We start from the raw sequence: 16,465 nt of genomic DNA, 5'->3' as shown, positions 1-16,465 counted from the left end.
TATATATTTAGGCCATTTCTGCCCCCCTTGGGGGCAGATTGGCCTATTTTGATAAGGCCAATCTGCCCCCAAGGGGGGCAGAAACCATTAGACACCAGGGAGTTTGTTTTTGCGCGCGAATGGCACGCAACAAAGCGACCCCTTTGGCAAGGGTCGCTCCCAGGTGGGGCAATTTTTTGGGAAGGCCTTTTCTGCCCCCCCTGGGGGCAGATCGGCCTATTATTAGGCCGATCTGCCCCCAGGGGGGGAAGAAACCTCTAGGCGCCAGGGCAAATTTTTTTTTTGTGTTTTTTTTTTTTTGTTCTTTTTTTTTTTTTTAGAGATGGGGAGCGACCCATCAGGCAAGGGTCGCTCCCCTGGGGGGCAAATTGTATTTAGACCATTTCCGCCCCCCTGGGGGCAGATTGGCCGATTTTAGGTCAATCTGCCCCCAAGGGGGCAGAAACCACTAGGCACCGGGGATTTGTTTTTTGGCGCCAATGTCACGCAGGGGGAGCGACCCCGTAGGCAAGGGTCGCTCCCGGGGGGGGGGGGTGGATGGGCAAATTTATTTTAGGCCATTTCTGCCCCCCCGGGGGACAGATCGGCCTATTATTAGGCCGAACTGCCCCCGGGGGGGGGCAGAACACTCTAGGCGCCAGGGCAATTTTTTTTTTGTGTTTTTTTTTTTTGTTGTTTCTTTTTTTAGAGATGGGGAGCGACCCATCAGGCAAGGGTCGCTCCCCTGGGGGGGCAAATTGTATTTAGACCATTTCTGCCCCCCTGGGGGCAGATTGGCCAATTTTAGGTCAATCTGCCCCCTAGGGGGCAGAAACCACTAGGCACCGGGGATTTGTTTTTTGGCGCCAATGTCACGCAGGGGGAGCGACCCCGTAGGCAAGGGTCGCTCCCGGGGGGGGGGTGTGCCGGTTGGGGGGGCAAATTTATTTTAGGCCATTTCTGCCCCCCGGGGGACAGATCGGCCTATTATTAGGCCGAACTGCCCCCGGGGGGGGGGCAGAACACTCTAGGCGCCAGGGCAATTTTTTTTTTTGTGTTTTTTTTTTTTGTTGTTTCTTTTTTTAGAGATGGGGAGCGACCCATCAGGCAAGGGTCGCTCCCCTGGGGGGGCAAATTGTATTTAGACCATTTCTGACCCCCTGGGGGCAGATTGGCCAATTTTGGGTCAATCTGCCCCCAAGGGGGCAGAAACCACAAGGCACCGGGGATTTGTTTTTTGGCGCCAATGTCACGCAGGGGGAGTGACCCCGTAGGCAAGGGTCGCTCCCGGGGGGGGGGGGGGGGTTGGGGGGGCAAATTTATTTTAGGCCATTTCTGCCCCCCCGGGGGACAGATCGGCCTATTTTTAGGCCGAACTGCCCCCGGGGGGGGGGGCAGAACACTCTAGGCGCCAGGGCAATTTTTTTTTTGTGTTTTTTTTTTTGTCGTTTCTTTTTTTAGAGATGGGGAGCGACCCATCAGGCAAGGGTCGCTCCCCTGGGGGGGCAAATTGTATTTAGACCATTTCTGCCCCCCTGGGGGCAGATTCGCCAATTTTAGGTCAATCTGCCCCCTAGGGGGCAGAAACCACTAGGCACCGGGGATTTGTTTTTTGGCGCCAATGTCACGCAGGGGGAGCGACCCCGTAGGCAAGGGTCGCTCCCGGGGGGGGGTGGAGGTTGGGGGGGCAAATTTATTTTAGGCCATTTCTGCCCCCCCGGGGGACAGATCGGCCTATTATTAGGCCGAACTGCCCCCGGGGGGGGGCAGAACACTCTAGGCGCCAGGGCAATTATTTTTTTGTGTTTTTTTTTTTTGTTGTTTCTTTTTTTAGAGATGGGGAGCGACCCATCAGGCAAGGGTCGCTCCCCTAGGGGGGCAAATTGTATTTAGACCATTTCTGCCCCCCTGGGGGCAGATTGGCCAATTTTAGGTCAATCTGCCCCCAAGGGGGCAGAAACCACTAGGCACCGGGGATTTGTTTTTTGGCGCCAATGTCACGCAGGGGGAGCGACCCCGTAGGCAAGGGTCGCTCCCGGGGGGGCGGTGGGGGTTGGGGGGGCAAATTTATTTTAGGCCATTTCTGCCCCCCCGGGGAACAGATCGGCCTATTATTAGGCCGAACTGCCCCCGGGGGGGGGGCAGAACACTCTAGGCGCCAGGGCAATTTTTTTTTTGTGTTTTTTTTGTTGTTGTTTCTTTTTTTAGAGATGGGGAGCGACCCATCAGGCAAGGGTCGCTCCCCTGGGGGGGGCAAATTGTATTTAGACCATTTCTGCCCCCCTGGGGGCAGATTGGCCAATTTTAGGTCAATCTGCCCCCAAGGGGGCAGAAACCACTAGGCACCGGGGATTTGTTTTTAGCGCCAATGTCACGCAGGGGGAGCGACCCCGTAGGCAAGGGTCGCTCCCGGGAGGGGGGGGGGGTGGGGGTTGGGGGGGCAAATTTATTTTAGGCCATTTCTGCCCCCCCGGGGGACAGATCGGCCTATTTTTAGGCCGAACTGCCCCCGGGGGGGGGGGCAGAACACTCTAGGCGCCAGGGCAATTTTTTTTGTGTGTTTTTTTTTTTGTTGTTTCTTTTTTTAGAGATGGGGAGCGACCCATCAGGCAAGGGTCGCTCCCCTGGGGGGGGCAAATTGTATTTAGACCATTTCTGCCCCCCTGGGGGCAGATTGGCCAATTTTAGGTCAATCTTCCCCCTAGGGGGCAGAAACCACTAGGCACCGGGGATTTGTTTTTTGGCGCCAATGTCACGCAGGGGGAGCGACCCCGTAGGCAAGAGTCGCTCCCGGGGGGGGGTGGAGGTTGGGGGGGCAAATTTATTTTAGGCCATTTCTGCCCCCCCGGGGGACAGATCGGCCTATTATTAGGCCGAACTGCCCCGGGGGGGGGGCAGAACACTCTAGGCGCCAGGGCAATTTTTTTTTTGTGTTTTTTTTTTTGTTGTTTCTTTTTTTAGAGATGGGGAGCGACCCATCAGGCAAGGGTCGCTCCCCTGGGGGGGGCAAAATGTATTTAGACCATTTCTGCCCCCCTGGGGGCAGATTGGCCAATTTTAGGTCAATCTGCCCCCAAGGGGGCAGAAACCACTAGGCACCGGGGATTTGTTTTTTAGCGCCAATGTCACGCAGGGGGAGCGACCCCGTAGGCAAGGGTCGCTCCCGGGGGGGGGGGGGGGGGGGTTGGGGGGGCAAATTTATTTTAGGCCTTTTCTGCCCCCCCGGGGGACAGATCGGCCTATTATTAGGCCGAACTGCCCCCCGGGGGGGCAGAACACTCTAGGCACCAGGGCAATTTTTTTTTGTGTGTTTTTTTGTTGTTGTTTCTTTTTTTAGAGATGGGGAGCGACCCATCAGGCAAGGGTCGCTCCCCTGGGGGGGCAAATTGTATTTAGACCATTTCTGCCCCCTGGGGGCAGATTGGCCAATTTTAGGTCAATCTGCCCCCAAGGGGGCAGAAACCACTAGGCACCGGGGATTTGTTTTTTGGCGCCAATGTCACGCAGGGGGAGCGACCCCGTAGGCAAGGGTCGCTCCCGGGGGGGTGGTGGGGGTTGGGGGGCAAATTTATTTTAGGCCATTTCTGCCCCCCCGGGGGACAGATCGGCCTATTATTAGGCCGAACTGCCCCCGGGGGGGGGGGGGGGGCAGAAACCTCTAGGCGCCAGGGGAATTTTTCTTTTTTTTCTTTGTCTTTTTTTTTTAGAGATGGGGAGCGACCCATCAGGCAAAAGTCGCTCCCCTGGGGGACAAATTGTATTTAGGCCATTTCTGCCCCCCTTGGGGGCAGATTGGCTGAGTTTAGGTCAACCTGCCCCCAAGGGGGCAGAAACCACTAGGCACCGGGGATTTGTTTTTTGGTGCCAATGTCACGCAGGGGGAGCAACCCCGTAGGCAAGGGTCGCTCCCGGCGGGGGAGGGTGGGGGTTGGGGGGGCAAATTTATTTTAGGGCATTTCTGCCCCCCCCCCCCCGGCTGAGCTACAGGCCAAACACCACAGGTAGGCACCTTGCAAAAAACACCTCTGTTTTCTGTGAAAAAATATGTTGTGTCCACGTTGTGTTTTGGGCCATTTCCTTTTGTGGGCGCTAGGCCTACCCACAGAAGTGATGTACCATTTTTATCGAGAGACTTAGGGGAACGCTGGGTGGCAGGAAATTTGTGGCTCCTCTCAGATTCCAGAACTTTCTGTCACCGAAATGAGAGGAAAAAGTGTTTTTTGGGCCAAATTTTGATGTTTGCAAAGGATTCTGGGTAACATAACCTGGTCAGAGCCCCGCAAGTCACCCCATCTTGGATTCCCCTGGGTTTCTAGTTTTCAAAAATGCACTGGTTTGCTAGGTTTCCTCAGGTGTCGGCTGAGCTACAGGCCAAAATCCACAGGTAGGCACTGCTTTTTATAAAAAAATGTGATGTGTCCACGTTGTGTTTTGGGCCCTTTCCTTTCGTGGGCGCTAGTCCTACCCACACAAGTGAGGTATCATTTTTATCGGGAGACTTGGGGGAACGCTGGGTAGAAGGAAATTTGTGGCTCCTCTCAGATTCCAGAACTTTCTGCCACAGAAATGTGAGTAACATGTGTATTTTTAGCCAAATTTTGAGGTTTGCAAAGGATTCTGGGTAACAGAACCTGGTCCGAGCCCCGCAAGTCACCCCTCCTTGGATTCCCCTAGGTCTCTAGTTTTCAGAAATGCACAGGTTTGGTAGGTTTCCCTAGGTGCCGGCTGAGCTAGAGGCCAAAATCTACAGGTAGTCACTTTGCTAAAAACAGCTCTGTTTTCTGTGATATGTCCACGTTGTGTTTTGGGGCATATCCTGTCGCGGGCGCTAGGCCTACCCACACAAGTGAGGTATCATTTTTATCGGGAGACTTGGGGGAACGCTGGGTAGAAGGAAATTTGTGGCTCCTCTCAGATTCCAGAACTTTCTGCCACAGAAATGTGAGTAACATGTGTATTTTTACCCAAATTTTGAGGTTTGCAAAGGATTCTGGGTAACAGAACCTGGTCCGAGCCCCGCAAGTCACCCCTCCTTGGATTCCCCTAGGTCTCTAGTTTTCAGAAATGCACAGGTTTGGTAGGTTTCCCTAGGTGCCGGCTGAGCTAGAGGCCAAAATCTACAGGTAGGCACTTTGCAAAAAACACCTCTGTTTTTTTCCAAAATTTAGGATGTGTCCACGTTGCGCTTTGGGGTGTTTCCTGTCGCCGGCGCTAGGCCTACCCACGCAAGTGAGGTATCATTTTTATCGGGAGACTTGGGGGAACGCTGGGTGGAAGGAAATTTGTAGCTCCTCTCAGATTCCAGAACTTTCTGCCACAGAAATGTGAGGGACATGTGTTTTTTTAGCCAAATTTTGAGGTTTGCAAAGGATTCTGGGTAACAGAACCTGGTCCGAGCCACACAAGTCACCCCTCCTTGGATTCCCCTAGGTCTCTAGTTTTCAGAAATGTACAGGTTTGGTAGGTTTCCCTAGGTGCCGGCTGAGCTAGAGGCCAAAATCTACAGGTAGTCACTTTGCTAAAAACAGCTCTGTTTTCTGTGATATGTCCACGTTGTGTTTTGGGGCATATCCTGTCGCGGGCGCTAGGCCTACCCACACAAGTGAGGTATCATTTTTATCGGGAGACGTGGGGGAACGCTGGGTGGAAGGAAATTTGTGGCTCCTCTCAGATTCCAGAACTTTCTGCCACAGAAATGTGAGGAACATGTGTTTTTTTAGCCAAATTTTGAGATTTGCAAAGGATTCTGGGTAACAGAACCTGGTCCGAGCCCCGCAAGTCACCCCTCCTTGGATTCCCCTAGGTCTCTAGTTTTCAGAAATGCACAGGTTTGGTAGGTTTCCCTAGGTGGCGGCTGAGCTAGAGGCCAAAACCTACAGGTAGTCACTTTGCTAAAAACAGCTCTGTTTTCTGTGATATGTCCACGTTGTGTTTTGGGGCATATCCTGTCGCGGGCGCTAGGCCTACCCACACAAGTGAGGTATCATTTTTATCGGGAGACGTGGGGGAACGCTGGGTGGAAGGAAATTTGTGGCTCCTCTCAGATTCCAGAACTTTCTGCCACAGAAATGTGAGGAACATGTGTTTTTTTAGCCAAATTTTGAGGTTTGCAAAGGATTCTGGGTAACAGAACCTGGTCCGAGCCCCGCAAGTCACCCCTCCTTGGATTCCCCTAGGTCTCTAGTTTTTAGAAATGCACAGGTTTGGTAGGTTTCCCTAGGTGGCGGCTGAGCTAGAGGCCAAAATCTACAGGTAGTCACTTTGCTAAAAACAGCTCTGTTTTCTGTGATATGTCCACGTTGTGTTTTGGGGCATATCCTGTCGCGGGCGCTAGGCCTACCCACACAAGTGAGGTATCATTTTTATCGGGAGACGTGGGGGAACGCTGGGTGGAAGGAAATTTGTGGCTCCTCTCAGATTCCAGAACTTTCTGCCACAGAAATGTGAGGAACATGTGTTTTTTTAGCCAAATTTTGAGATTTGCAAAGGATTCTGGGTAACAGAACCTGGTCCGAGCCCCGCAAGTCACCCCTCCTTGGATTCCCCTAGGTCTCTAGTTTTCAGAAATGCACAGGTTTGGTAGGTTTCCCTAGGTGGCGGCTGAGCTAGAGGCCAAAATCTACAGGTAGTCACTTTGCTAAAAACAGCTCTGTTTTCTGTGATATGTCCACGTTGTGTTTTGGGGCATATCCTGTCGCGGGCGCTAGGCCTACCCACACAAGTGAGGTATCATTTTTATCGGGAGACATGGGGGAACGCTGGGTGGAAGGAAATTTGTGGCTCCTCTCAGATTCCAGAACTTTCTGCCACAGAAATGTGAGGAACATGTGTTTTTTTAGCCAAATTTTGAGGTTTGCAAAGGATTCTGGGTAACAGAACCTGGTCCGAGCCCCGCAAGTCACCCCTCCTTGGATTCCCCTAGGTCTCTAGTTTTCAGAAATGCACAGGTTTGGTAGGTTTCCCTAGGTGGCGGCTGAGCTAGAGGCCAAAATCTACAGGTAGTCACTTTGCTAAAAACAGCTCTGTTTTCTGTGATATGTCCACGTTGTGTTTTGGGGCATATCCTGTCGCGGGCGCTAGGCCTACCCACACAAGTGAGGTATCATTTTTATCGGGAGACGTGGGGGAACGCTGGGTGGAAGGAAATTTGTGGCTCCTCTCAGATTGCAGAACTTTCTGCCACAGAAATGTGAGGAACATGTGTTTTTTTAGCCAAATTTTGAGGTTTGCAAAGGATTCGGGGTAACAGAACCTGGTCCGAGCCCCGCAAGTCACCCCTCCTTGGATTCCCCTAGGTCTCTAGTTTTCAGAAATGCACAGGTTTGGTAGGTTTCCCTAGGTGGCGGCTGAGCTAGAGGTCAAAATCTACAGGTAGTCACTTTGCTAAAAACAGCTCTGTTTTCTGTGATATGTCCACGTTGTGTTTTGGGGCATATCCTGTCGCGGGCGCTAGGCCTACCCACACAAGTGAGGTATCATTTTTATCGGGAGACGTGGGGGAACGCTGGGTGGAAGGAAATTTGTGGCTCCTCTCAGATTCCAGAACTTTCTGCCACAGAAATGTGAGGAACATGTGTTTTTTTAGCGAAATTTTGAGGTTTGCAAAGGATTCTGGGTAACAGAACCTGGTCCGAGCCCCGCAAGTCACCCCTCCTTGGATTCCCCTAGGTCTCTAGTTTTCAGAAATGCACAGGTTTGGTAGGTTTCCCTAGGTGGCGGCTGAGCTAGAGGCCAAAATCTACAGGTAGTCACTTTGCTAAAAACAGCTCTGTTTTCTGTGATATGTCCACGTTGTGTTTTGGGGTATATCCTGTCGCGGGCGCTAGGCCTACCCACACAAGTGAGGTATCATTTTTATCGGGAGACGTGGGGGAACGCTGGGTGGAAGGAAATTTGTGGCTCCTCTCAGATTCCAGAACTTTCTGCCACAGAAATGTGAGGAACATGTGTTTTTTTAGCCAAATTTTGAGGTTTGCAAAGGATTCTGGGTAACAGAACCTGGTCCGAGCCACACAAGTCACCCCTCCTTGGATTCCCCTAGGTCTCTAGTTTTCTGAAATGCACAGGTTTGGTAGGTTTCCCTAGGTGGCGGCTGAGCTAGAGGCCAAAATCTACAGGTAGTCACTTTGCTAAAAACAGCTCTGTTTTCTGTGATGTGTCCATGTTGTGTTTTGGAGCATATCCTGTCGCGGGTGCTAGGCCTACCCACACAAGTGAGGTACCATTTTTATCGGGAGACTTGGGGGAACATAGATTAGCAAAACAAGTACTATTGCCCCTTGTCTTTCTCTACATTTTTTCCTTCCAAATATAGGAGTGTGTGTAAAAAAGACATCTATTTGAGAAATTCCCTGTAATTCACGTGCTACTATGGTCACCCCGGAATTCAGAGATGTGCAAATAACCACTGCTCCTCAACACCTTATCTTGTGCCCTTTTTGGAAATGCAAAGGTTTTCTTGATAGCAATTTTTTACTCCTTATATTTCAGCAAATGAATTGCTGTATACCCGGTATAGAATGAAAACGCACTGCAGGGTGCAACTCATTTATTGGCTCTGGGTTCCTCGGGTTCTTGATGAACCTACAAGCCCTATATATCCCCGCAACCAGAGGAGTCCAGCAGACGTAACGGTATATTGCTTTCGATAATCTGACATTGCAGGGAAAAGTTACAGAGTAAAACGTAGAGAAAAATTGATGGTTTTTTCACCTCAATTTCAATATTTTTCTTTTTCAGCTGTTATTTTCTGTAGGAAACCCTTGTAGGATCTACACAAATGACCCCTTGCTGAATTCAGAATTTTGTCTACTTTTCAGAAATGTTTAGGTTTCTGGGATCCAGCATTGGTTTCATGACCATTCCTGTCACTGACTGGAAGGAGGCTGAAAGCACAAAAAATTGCACAAATGGGGTATGCCCCAGTAAAATGCCAAAATTGTGTTGAAAAATTGGGTTTTCTGATTCAAGTCTGCCTGTTCCTGAAAGCTGGGAAGCTGCTGAGTTTAGCACCGCAAACCCTTTGTTGATGCCATTTTCAGGGGAAAAACCACAAGCCTTCTTCTGCAGCCACTTTTTCCAATTTTTTTGAAAAAAACGAAATTTTCACTGTATTTTGGCCAATTTCTTGGCCTCCTTCAAGGGAACCCACAAAGTCTGGGTACCTCTAGAATCCCTAGGATGTTGGAAAAAAAAGGACGCAAATTTGGCTTGGTTAGCTTATGTGGACAAAAAGTTATGAGGGCCTAAGCGCGAACTGCCCCAAATAGGCAAAAAAAGGCCCGGCACAGGAGGGGGAAAAGGCCTGGCAGCGAAGGGGTTAATGGGAGAGCCACAAGAAATGACTCTTGATTTGGTAACTGTGAACAGTATGACCAGCGCTTCAATACCGCCGATTGTGGTGTGCCTTTTTGCGCTGTGAGCACCATGGCTGGCATGCAGAACGAAGGGGAGAGAGAAAAAAAATAGTTTGCCCAGGCTGAAGTATATCGGCAATCGTGCAATAATCCATGTAATGGGCAGTCTGCAGTGCCTGACAAAAACGGCCTCAAGGCTGGACAAATGTAAAGCAATTACCATTGACTTCAAGTGATTTTTGAAAGGCAAGCCCACTAACCAGTGAAGGCGATGCGCGTGTGGTGGGCTTGATTAAAAGCCCACAATACTAACAACAGGTCAAAGTGCTTGACCTACAAGAGGGAAGTGGGGTCCTATCCCAAAACAGGTTTTTCTACCAATGTATTTTCCATATATTTTTCTCCCACTCATAGCGCAAAAATGGTCAAACAAAATTTGACATGTTTATAGATTATGTTGTGAAGATGATCCTTTTTGGTACGGGTAAGTATTTTGTAAGTTTTACATGGCGTAAAAACGTAGTGATATCTGTGGCCGTGGTATTTCACGAAATTTTGTGAAAGTACTGCAGGACATGGGGAAGACAAGTCATTATGTGATTGGCTAATGAACGCCATTAGAAAATAAAAAAAGTTAGCCATGTTATTTTAATCACAGTTTGGCTATGTTCTGGGTTAGAGGCCTAGATCTAGGTAAGTATTAGGTTTTAAATTTGTTTCTTACCTATTACCACTTTAGCAAAGTGGTAGTAAGTAGGGAAAAATATTTATCAGTTAATATAAATTTTAAAATGTTTTTATGGAGTACCAAGTATAGCAGTGCCTAAAATAATTTTTAAAAAAAAGTACAACTATTTAAAAAAACACCATAATATGCGTAGTTAACACAATAGGCCACTACAGTGTATTTACATTTTTTTTTTTTTTACATATTTAATTCTGTAGAAAGAAATGTTCAGAGTACTGAGAAAATTCGTAAAAAATACTGCCCAAATTAAAAACAATTTTTCACAATAAAATGTGTATTTGATAAAAATAACATTACTGTACTTTCTAGGTACTGGTAAGTTACTCCGTAAACCTATTTAAAAATATGTAAAAAAAAAATATATATATCAGCCCTGGGATATCCTTGTGTTTGGGTGACCCTGTAAAGTACTTATCCAACCTTTATTGTTCTATTGTTTGTTTGTAATTTTTTATCCCACTTCTAGAGGACAGTTGAATGATCGTTATGCATGGTGCACCCTCTTGTTCCACATGTCGTGCTTGGCTAATGCTGGTTGCAGTCTGTTTGCAGTGTCATGTTGCCTTCTAATTCACAATAACGGCCCATAGAGTGATGCATTGCTATTCTTTGGTTGTCATATGTTGTACCTGGCATCATGCTCTGATCCACAGACATTTTCAATAAAAAAATAATTCTACCAAAAAATAAAATATATAGATATATGTAAAAGATATATTAATAGGTATTGGCACTTTAGGTAGGGAACAACAATAAAGTGTACTAGCTAAGGTCCTAACTCAGAACACAGCAAAAGTGTAGTAAAAACAATATGGCTGCCTTTTAATTCTCTATAAACAACAATTACCCAATCATATACTGGCTTGCCACTGCCATCTACCACAGTATACCGCAACAGTAGAGCAGTACACCGTGGCACAATATATAATTAAGGCCCAACTGTATTATTGTATTGTTACCCTTGCATCACGCATTGTGTACATGGGCAATACATGGTTCTGTTTTGCTTTGTAAATATGGAGAAACACAAGTCAGCGCAATTTGTTGTTTTTCTTTAATCTGCACACCATAATCTACATCCGTATGGCACTCCTCTCAACACCACTCCACTGTGCAGCACTGCACTCTATGGTATTCCACTCTACTCCACTGTATTCTATTACAATGTACACAACCCCTCTGTACACCACTCCACTGTATGGTATTCCACTCACCGCCACTCCAGTATACGATATTCCACAATGTACACCACCACACTGTACGCTTTCCACTCTACGTCACTCCACTCTAAGCTATTCCATTGGACACCGCTTCACTCATCGCCGCTCCACTGTATTGTATTCCATTACACTCCTCTCTGTGCCACTCCCACCTATGCTCCTCCATTGGACTCCGCTTAGTCGCTACACTGGATGCTAGTACACTGAACCCCACACCACTATAAGCCACTCCACTCTGCTCCACTCTACGCCACTCAACACTACTGAATTTTGAGGTATATACCCCGCCACTCTGACACCCCACTCCACTCCATTTTAGTCTATTCCTTTGGAGGCCGTTCCACTGTACGCTTCTCTACTTTATGCTACTCCACTCTACTGTGCGCCACTCCAGTCTATGTTACTCTCCTCTGTGCTGTTCAACTCTACGCCACTACACTGTACTACACTCTATGGTATTCCATTGTATGCCACTCCACCTAGCACCTTTCCACTGTATGACACTGCACTCTACACTACCCCACTCTAAGCCACTCCACAGCACTCCAATCTAAGCTATTCAATTGCATGGCACTCCACATTATGCCATTTTTCTGTATGGTGTTCCACTCTACTCTGCTGTACGCCACTCCAGTCTTTACTTCTTCCCTCTATGCCATTCAATTATACGGTACCCCAGTCTACACTACTCCACTGTACTCTAATCCACTGTCCTGGACGCTATTCCACTGTATGCCACTCTGCTATTTGCTGCTCCACTCTATGCCACTCCAGCGTACACCACTCAACTCTACTTCACTCCATTCTATCATATGTTGGATGCCCCTCTCTGTATGCCACGCCACTCTATTCTACTGTATACCACTCTGCCCTACACTATTCCACTATATGCTACTCCACTCCTCTGTGTACCCTACTCCACTCTTTGCCACTCCACTGTCTGACAATCTTCTCCACTCTACTACTCTTTGCCAATCTGCGACACACTACTCCACTCCGTCCCCCATATAGTCCACTGTCCAACACTGTACTCCACTCTTATGCTGATACACTCCATCGTTCAAAATTCTCCTGCAGTTTCTGAGACTTTCCAACACTTAATGACACAACACTGCACTCTAGTGTACGAGACAACACACTGATTTATGACAGTTTACTCAGTTATATGCTGTGGCACTCCACTCTACCTCATGTCACTCTACAACATGCCAGTGCACACTTCTATACTTTACTCCACACTACGTTGTACCACTCCACTCAGCTCTACTTCACTCTACTCTACTCTACAAAATGTTACCTCATTCTGCGTCACTATTCAACAATCCACTCTATGCAGCTCCCCTGCACAAGAGCCTACTGTATTTTATGCAGCGCCAATCTACAAGACTTGCATACACTGTATGACACTATTGCACAGTTTACTCTGCTCTATACCCCTATATTCCACTGTACAACACTCTTCTAAACTGTATGGCACTGTGAAACACTCTGCTCCCCTCTGATACTCTAGTCCACTTTGTGACAATGTACTCCGTTTGTGTGGCACTCCACCTCACATTACTCCACTGTACTCTGTGACACAGTGCTCCCCTCTAAGAAAATAAGAGCAATACAGAAGTTCAGTAAAGGTTCTGATGCCACAACCTCAGAAATTGAGCAGGTTAAGACCCTCAAATCCCACAAATAGAGATAGCATGACTTGTTTTTGAGGTCTCTTAAATAAATCAATCAGTGTCCTCAGAGATGGGGTGTTATGAAAAATGCAGAGTTGATCTTTATTTTCTACAGCAATCTTTTTCAGTCTTAGACCAACATGCGTTTCCCGACACACGTCGCTTCATCAGGGCTAATAACTGATAGCTAAAATTAGCATACAGTAATCATTATCAATAATGATTAGATAAACCAAAATCAACGTAAATGAGCAATTTATCAATGGAAAAAAAAGAAGGAAACGAGAAAGGGAACACAAATGAAATAATTGAACAATAATAATGATCAGGCTCTACAATAGAAACTATTATTGTAGCAATCTAACTATTCCAAAACTCTTCAGAAGAAAAAAGGTGATCGGGATCAAAGGAAAAAGAATAAAGACTGAAGGAAGGTGTCAAATAATCAAGTCCAATATATCTATGTCCTCCCCTGGAGCACTAGAATATAAATAGGCTGAATCTCTCTTAAAAAAAACGTTATCCAGAAAAAACCCCAAGATGATCGATTGACTATTATGAAAACCCTTGAGAAAGACTGAAAAAGTTAGAGAGAAAGATACCCAATGAGATGTGATATAAAAGTGAAATGAATAACCATTAGTGAGCTAGAACTATAGAAATGTGATGGGATAGTTATATAAAAGTTGTTCAGATCTTCAAATCATACCAAAATCAATTTGAGAGTACATACAACACAATTTGTGGAAAATCTTAACCTTTTTTCTTGATTATATAAGTTTTTTGATGCCTTATTTACTTATTGAATTGGGTCTTTATTATCTATATTTCAGATGATCCAACCATACCAAGATTGCCTTTTTGTTGAAAGTACATAACAAATTACTTCATTATTGATTGTATTCACCACTGATTGATTTCGGTATGATTAGATTATGCCTGCTCTTCTGATGAACACTTTTTTCTACTTCCCAACGCTCTACTCCACTGCCCAACGCTCAACTCCTCTGCATGCAGCTCTACTCTCGGAACCGCAGACCCAACAGACAATGACCAGTCCATCAGGGGCAGCGTAAGTCCCAAATCTCCCGCCCCTTCGGCAACAACTTCAAAAATCTCTTTAATGTCCCCTTAGTGGCACTCAGCCATCTGATTGGCGGCAGGGTCATCCATTTCCTTCAAGGGTTGCAGAGCATCACATCCAACCGTTGGGTCCATCAAACTGACCAACTGTCCTACTCCCTTCCATTTCTCTTCAACTCATCCCACCTTTCACTTTTATCAGAGCAGCTTTTGGAGGACCTTTGCAGAGGCTTCCTTCTATCCGAGCCATCCTGGAAAGTATCCAGGTCATTCCGGTTATGATCCTTTATGTTTCAGTCTCTGTCCTGGATCTCAGTGAGGATGGCTCTGGGGCTTCTTGTCTTACTGGCATCCTGCTTGCTGACCAGGCCAGATAGCACATTTGAGCCATATGGTAGAGGTCTGAAATCTGGGTGCTCAGAACCCAGAGAACCTGTCTCATGGCATTCAGGTTTCAGAGCAGACTGCAAAAGTCAAGCTGCAGTGTGATGGATGCATCACTACTGAGTTGAGAAGGTCATCTCAGAGGACTCTGGTCTCCAGTGGAGACCTGGCTCCACATCAAGTTCCTGAGGTTGGAGGGAATTCGCTTGGCATCGAAGGCTTTTCTGTCAACCATCAAAAAGAGGCTTGTGCAGGTTCGCACAGAACATGCCATTGCAAGGTGGCACTGCAACAAGCAGGACGGGATGTGGTCCTGTGCTAGGAGCCTCTGCACCTCTGGAACTGCCCAAATCACAGGGCATTACCCTTACCGTACAGCACATCACAGGATCTTTAAATGCCAGGATGGACAAAGTCAGCTGACAACACCTAGTGGATTATAAATGGCAGTAACACCTGAGGTAGCGAAGGGCATCTTCTAGCAGTCCGGATAATCTTGGTCACCATTGAGTGCAATGTCAATGCTTCTGTGCACTGAAGATTCCGAGAAGATTCTTCCTTGGACACTCATTCTCCACAGAGTGGCGCACAGGACTTGTGTACGCCTTCCCACTGATGCCTCTCTTGTGTAGAGATCTGAAGATGATCAGTAACGACCAAATACAATACATTTTAGTCTTTTAAGTTTGCGCCATGAGAATGTGGTACCCTGTGCTTCAGCTCCTGAGAATCTGCCCTCCGATTAGGTTACCACTTCTTGAGGATCTTCTGTTGAAGCAGGAGGGCAGGGTCTTGAACCTAGGCCTGCTCAACCTGTACCTTCATGCATGGAGATTGTATGACAGCAGTTGATCTTCCTTTCAATCTTATTAATCTAATCCTAGCAGTCAGACACCCTTCATTAAATCAGTATAGGCTGGGCACAGAGATACGTTTGCGGCTTGTTGTGGCACCCATCACACAGACCTATTGCAGGCCAAACTGTAGTATGTCTTGTTTGTGTCTTGTTGTTTTTGCCTTGGTCTGTGTGTGTGTCTTGTGTGTGTGTCTTGTTTTTTTGTCTTTGACAAATTAATGACATACAGTGGGCACTGTTAAAAGTTGCTTGTCAGAACTATCGGTCTTTTTGTGCTTGCTGAACCAGCCGTCCTTGTTCAAATCTGATGTTGTGATGCATATTCGTAAAGGTTTGCAAAATGTGTTTCCACCAGATCCCTTCATGATACTACAGCGGGACTTAAAATGGGTACTCACTATCCTTATGTGTAACCTTTTCGAGCCAATGCTTACTTTTCCACTGTACCTACTTACTTTAGAATCATTTTTTCTGATTTTAATAATAGCATGTTGCGTGAGTGAGCTTGTGCCCCATCCATCTGATACCACCTTCTTTCAGGAGAAACTTCTGTTAAGAACTTGAGCTGAGTTCCTGCTGACGGTAATGCCACCTTTTCAAGGCAGACAAACCATCACTGTTCTGCCTTTCTTTGCTCCTCCTCATCATTTGAAAGAGGAGTAGAAACTATATCACTTGGACTGAAACTTTACATCAAATGTGCCAAGGAGCACTGGGTGGATCTCTTCTTTATGGGTTTCTCAGGGGTAAAGAAGGGCAAGGCAGTGCAGAACCAGACCATTTCATAATGGATAATCCTCTGTATTGAGAGGTGCTTCTTTTCTATGTACAAAGGTCCCAAATTTAGGAATGTACACACTAGTCCTTCAAATCTGCTGACGAACTCTACATCTGAGTGCATAGATCACCTTCCGAAAGGATCTGGGATAATCGCGCATAGGTGGCTCTTCCTTGGCACACCTATCGGCATGCAGACACACTGCTATTTTGGTTTCCCAATCCAGTTTGGCATCTGGGGGATAGTCACAAGTTGAGGAACGTGCAGTTAGAGTCCCCACCAGACGGAACATTAGCAAAGGTATGGTAAATTACCTTTTCTTGTGGCATCTTTGCTGGCAAGTGTAGTAGTTTCCATAAAAACGTGAAAGTCATGGTGTAAAGTGCCA

The 16,465-nt window shown here is 47.0% G+C and overlaps 1 protein-coding gene across 5 annotated transcripts in view; it reads left to right on the top strand.

The window, feature by feature from the left end:
* The window catches only part of SMARCA2 (SWI/SNF related BAF chromatin remodeling complex subunit ATPase 2), a 1,363,970-nt gene that overhangs the window by 67,141 nt on the left and 1,280,364 nt on the right, over positions 1-16,465 (top strand). The window lies entirely within an intron of this gene.

This window comes from Pleurodeles waltl, chromosome 1_1, assembly GCF_031143425.1.
Source record: "Pleurodeles waltl isolate 20211129_DDA chromosome 1_1, aPleWal1.hap1.20221129, whole genome shotgun sequence".
NCBI lineage: Eukaryota > Metazoa > Chordata > Amphibia > Caudata > Salamandridae > Pleurodeles > Pleurodeles waltl.
Note: the sequence above shows the minus strand (reverse complement) of the source record. Positions and strands in the feature narration are given on the sequence as shown.